Here is a 5,972-nt window from a genome sequence, read left to right as displayed (position 1 = left end):
AATATTATTATATGTGTTTTTAAAGGTTAAAGCACAATAGAATTACAGACATTACTTTAAGTTAGAGTGTTATATTTATTTATTTGTAAGTTATAACCATTTGAATAAAGTCAACAATAAAACAGATAATATAAATATCAAACTAAGAATAAAAATTAAATTTCTTTTAGGTGTACAAGTACAATTTATTTTTTAACCATAAATTTGAAATTAATTCTTTTAGGATAATCCTCCTCTTTATAAATAAATAAGGGATTATTAAAAAAAAATTGAAAAGTTTTTATTGATCATTCTAATTTGTAATTAGATATATTATATATACAGACAAATATACAAAATCATATACTATATAATAAAGGTTGGGCTTAGAAGCTGTAGTTGCGCTAAGTGGCTTCACCAAATTGCAAAATTTTTGTTAGATTTAAATAAATAAATAAAAAAAAGATATATATATATATATATATATTGTCATTATCTTCTTTTCCTATAATTTCTAAGTTGATAAAAATTTTAATTTGATTATGATGATGCCTAAAATTGTCAGTAGGTCACACAGTTCTCACGTACTCAAGAGAACACCTGCAAAACAAAAACGAAGAAGACTTTGTAGAGAGTATTGGTGTGGTATCAGCCAAATACCCTCCGAATGTCAAGTTAGAGAACTTTCGTAACTCTATAGTGCTAGAGCTGGAGAATTATACGTACCTTGATTTGTGAGGGCTTTGGGGGTTTTATAGTAGAGTAAAGTTAACATGTGTTTCTTGGCGAAGAAGTTCTTTCCTTGTGGGGAAGATCCTCATTAATGCACACATTTTGTGAGATCTTTTCCTTATAGGGACTCATTTGGTTAGGGTTAATTGTAAGGCGTAAGATATTTCCTTATACATTTATTCGTAAAACCCAAGTAAAATGCCACGCTGGACCATCAAGAGCCTCCTTTCTCCCGTCAGCTTCCTTTCGTCAACCTTCTTATTATGTCTAAGAGGTCTAGTCATCCAATTGAGAGCCGTCGGTTTGGAGGCGGGGTCGTCATCTTCTGCATAACAAAGCTGATCGGATCCTTGGACCCAACGATTTTAGGCGAACTAGACTATTATCCTCTAAATTTCCCTTATTAGTTACCCTCTACTCCATGGCCCCTTCAGCTAAGAGCTAACAGGTTATGGAGTCTGATTTGTAAGTACCTTTTTTTTATTAAGGAGGGGGCATTTATTAATGAGTCCTCGAGCAGCCATTATTAAATGCTAGTACATGTGTTGCAAGCTAATTGGCCTTGTTTCTGAACAAGGGCGTCGCTTCGTTTTCTGTGCATTTTTTTTATCCTATATATATCTTACTTCCTCCCCTTATTCCTCTTATTTCAACCTTGCTAATCAAAAGAGAGAGCTCGTCATTTGTCTACCTTATTTCTGTCAACCTACTGATCTCGTCGCCTTTGCTGCCGTCATTCTGTTTAGGTCGTCACTTCTCAAGGAACCGTCTGCTAATCTTTGTAAGTCATTTTTTCCCTTTATTTTATTCCATCTTTTGTTTTTGTCTTACTTGCTGTTAGTTAATTCTGTAGAGAGAACTGTCAGTTTTAGATTCTTAGAATGCCTCTATCGCTTATAGGTGAAGAGATGTCAGGACATAGTGAAGCGACGAGTGAGCAGTCATCAGCCTGTGAAGGGGCGGGCTATGACAAAGTATTCCCGTCAGGTCATGGGCCCGAGAAGGGCTTGTCCTAGTTATCAGAGAGGGAATCATCTGCCTGATCTCCTGTGGATGAGGACAAAGACTTTGGTGGAGATGAGGTAGAGGAAAGAGAGGGGGATGAGGATGAGGAGGGTGAAGGAGAGAGTGAAAGGGAGTTAGAGGTAGGAGATGACGAGGACGAGGATGAGGGTGACAAAGGGGCTTCTGTGGCGGGAAGCTTAGGAAGCCTAGGGGACGGCTATACTCATCCCTTCGTCCTCCCCAAAATTTGGACCGTTAATGACTTTAAGCCGATGATAACAGCCAACATCTTCAAGAATCTACAGGACCATTATCAGATTCCTGATCACATCTCAATCCGTCTTCCTGGGAAGTTTGAGAAGTGCTACTCGGGGAAGACCGCGAACATCGGTATGCAAGATGCCATGTTCATGATAGAGTTGAGGTTGCCACTGACGGCATTACATCTTCAGTTGGCTAACTTTCTAGGATTTTCCGTCAGCCAGATCGCTCCAAATGCATGGAGGATATTTATTGGGTTCGAAATTCTCTAGGGGCGTCTGAGTGGTGGGAATCGTCAGCTTACCTTGGATGAGTTATTTTGGTGTTACAGGCCCCAACACGTCGCGTTGTCTCAAGGGATATACCATTTTGCAGCAAGGAAGAAGATCTTTAGGCTTGTGTCTGACATGCCCAATTCCAATAGGAATTGGAAGGGCAGATATTTCTTCGTTCAAGGGACAGACTGGGCCGATGTGCTGCCAGGAAGAGTGGGTGACGATGCCCCATGGTTTTGACAATACTTGGGGCTTCGTTAAAGACTTAGGTCTAGTGTCGTCTGCTTTTCTTTTCCAATTTTTTCAAGTATCTATTGTCATCTGCTTTTCTTTTTCAATTTGTTCAAGTATCTAATATCGTCTGTTTTTCTTTTCCAATATGTTCAAACATCTAATGTTGTCTGCTTTTTTCCTTCCTCAGCAAAGGTTCGCCCCCATATAACAGATGAGTGGGAGGCGTTTATCCGTCAGCTGTTGGAGATCAATTTTGACGAGTGGAGGTGTAGGGATTTAATTACCCTCGACACCTTGCACGCCTACTATGGTGGTCCCGAGCCGATGCCAACAACTTGTAGGCTCAATGCTTATTCTTGTCAACGTAAGTTCTTGTATCTTAACCCCTTCCTTCTGTATGTATTATACCCATGTCTGCTCGCATAACGTTATCTTTTTTACTTTCACAGAAATGGATGCGATTAGGCAAAGGGCTTTGGTCAGGGCGTCAACTACGACCCGTAAGTAAAAGGAGAAAGAAGGGGCCTCCTCTTCAACTCTTAAGGGCATCAACAAGGGAATGCCAAAACCAAAAAGCGACGGGAAGGATGAGCGTCTATTTAAAAAAGAACCAGGTGTTCCCGCTGTTGATAAAAAGCCCAAGCAAACGTCACTCCTCAAGTCCATCCGTGGAGTAGGTAAAGGTCTCATGACAAAGACCAGTCTCGTCATCCAGGGAGCTATCCATCAACTTCTTACGCACAAAGAACATGTCGTTGAGATGATTAAGTTAATCATTAAGGATTCGAATTTGGATCCCTGTGCTGAGTAGCTGACGGAGGACCTAGGGGCTTCAGGCCTCTCTGACCTGGCTAGGGTATGCTTTTCTTACCTTCTGCTTTGTTTCATGCTTGCTTCTTCGGCTAATGACTATTTTTTGTTTCTAGGCGTTGGTGTGCATGAAGGCGTTTCACGACAAGAACGTCGCCTAGAAGGGGGTAATTGGTCGTCTACGTAAGCGTAATGAGATCCTGACCAATGAGCAAGAGCAGTACAAGGAAACCCTACATACTCTCAATAAGGAGGTGAAGGAGCTGACCGATAAGTTAAAGGAGGAGGGTGCCAAGAGGGAAAATTAGCAACAGGCCTAGGAGGCGGTTGAGAAGGACTGACGGTTCTTCTTAGTCAGGTTGAGATGGCAAGGGTTGATGCCGTCACTAAATTCAAGGCTTCATAACCTTTCATTGACGCTTGTGTCGTCTACTATGGTGATGGGTTTGAGGACTGCCCAAGCAGGTCAAGTCCGTCTACCCACAATTGGATTTATCCAAGGTCTCCATGGATGACCCACTGCCGTCAACCCTTGCTAGTGACACCGTCTATGAGGATACCAATGACTCTATTGAGTCTGAACATGATCCAAAGAATGACGGTGTCGTTCTTGCTCAGCCTGCAGTAGAGAAGACTGTCACTCCTTTGATCCCGTCAACTGAGGCTCTAGATGCTAAAAATCTTTCCACTGAGGATGCTCAAGATCCTCTTTCAAAAGATGATAAGAACCCTCCAGCTCAGGACGTGGGGGTCCCCTTAGCTTAGCTTTTTTGTTTGTAATGACAATCCTTGTTATGTATTTCGTCTAATTTTCAGACAATGCTCAGTGCCCTTTTGTATTTTGGGACTTGTTTGTAAAAATTTACTTTATTTATGGTATATTTTTATTATTTTACACCCATTTCTTTTGAGCAATCGTGTTTGATTTTTATGCGCATGTCCCTCCTTCCTCGTGCCTGTGTTAAGATGTGCTCATCCATTAATGAACTTGATAATTAACTAGGAGGAATCCGTCGGCTTGTAAACTTCGTAATAACCCCGTCCACTTATGAACTTAAAGAACACAAAGGCATCCTCATGGGGTGAACTCGTCCACTTGTGGACATTGTAACAAATTTTGTCTACTTGTGGACTTAAATAAATTTAAGGCCTCCCAATAGGTTGAGCTCGTCCACTTGTGGACTTTAATAACAAACTCGTCCTATTAAGATCTTAATAATGTACACGTCCACTTAGTAATGAACTCGTTTACTTAAGGACTTAGTAATGAGCTCGTCTACTTAAGGACTTAGCGACGAACTCGTCCACTTTAAGGACTCAGTAATGAACTCATCCACTTAAGGACTTAGCGACGAACTTGTCCACTTTAAGGACTTAGTAAAAGTGGAGACAAATACATACGTAGGTCATTTCTGAATAACTCCTCTTATTATGATAAATGCGTGCAAAAATAAAAAATTGTTCTTAAAAAGGATAAAGAGATACTACCATTTGGGCTTAGAGAGTATTTTAAGCAAAGCTTAACTAAAAGAAATAAACTAGAAATGAGGAGTGTCGCTTTTCCTACTATCATTTACTGGTAATATTTCCTGAGATGCTCAGCATTCCATGGATGGTTCAGCTTTCGTTCGTCTAGCATCTCCAGGTGGTAAATGCCTTTCCTCTAGCATGAAGCGGTTCTGTAGGGCTCTTCTTAGTTAAGGCCGAGCTTTCCTTGGGTGGGATCTCTAGTGGCGCCCATTACTTTCCTCAAGTCGAGGTCTCCAACTTTGAAGTCTCTGTGTCTGACTCTAGAATTGTAATGTTTGGCCATGAGGTCATGATATCGCGTGAGCCTTTGTTCAGCTATTGCCCTGACTTCGTCCACTAAGTCAAGCTGTAGACGCATGGCCTCGTCGTTCTTTCTTTCATCATAGTCGTGCACCCTATAGCTTATGAGTCCAACCTCAGTTAGGATAACTGCCTCGCACCCGTATGCTAGTTGGAATGGTGTCTCCTTGGTAGGTGTCCTTGTTGTCGTTCTATATGCCCATAGTACGCTCGGCAGTTCCTCTGGCCATATACCATTTGCCCCCTCGAGCCGAGTCTTGATGATCTTAAGCAAGAATTGGTTCTTGACCTCAACCTGTTCGTTGGCTTGAAGGTAGGCTAGGGAGGAGTAATGGTTCTTGATTCATAATTGTGAACAAAAGTCCTCGAAGGAGTCATTATCGAATTGCTTCCCGTTATCTAAGACTAAGACCCTAGGGATCCCATACCTGCAAACAATGTTCCTCCAGACGAAACTTCTCACATTCTTCTTCGTGATGGTAACTAAGGCTTCTGTTTCTACTCATTTAGTGAAATAGTCTATGCCGACTATAAGGAACTTCAGCTGTAGCATTGCTATTGGGAATGGGCCTATGATGTCTAGTCCCCACTGAGCGAATGGCCACAGGGCTGTTATTGGGGTCAATTCTTCCGTCGGCTGTCTGATGACGTTGCTGAACCTTTGACATTTGTCGCAAGCTTTGACATAAGTCTGGGTGTCTTTCTGCATAATGGGCCAGTAGTATCCAGCTCTAATTAGTTTATGTACCAACGACTGTGACCCTGAGTGGTTCCTACAGATCCCTTTGTGGACTTCTCTCATGACATAGCTCGCTTCTTCGAGGCTTAAACATCTCAGGTATAGGT

Source organism: Quercus lobata, chromosome 7 (assembly GCF_001633185.2).
Source record: "Quercus lobata isolate SW786 chromosome 7, ValleyOak3.0 Primary Assembly, whole genome shotgun sequence".
In the NCBI taxonomy this organism is placed as follows: Eukaryota; Viridiplantae; Streptophyta; class Magnoliopsida; order Fagales; family Fagaceae; genus Quercus; species Quercus lobata.
This window is presented reverse-complemented; position numbering follows the sequence as displayed.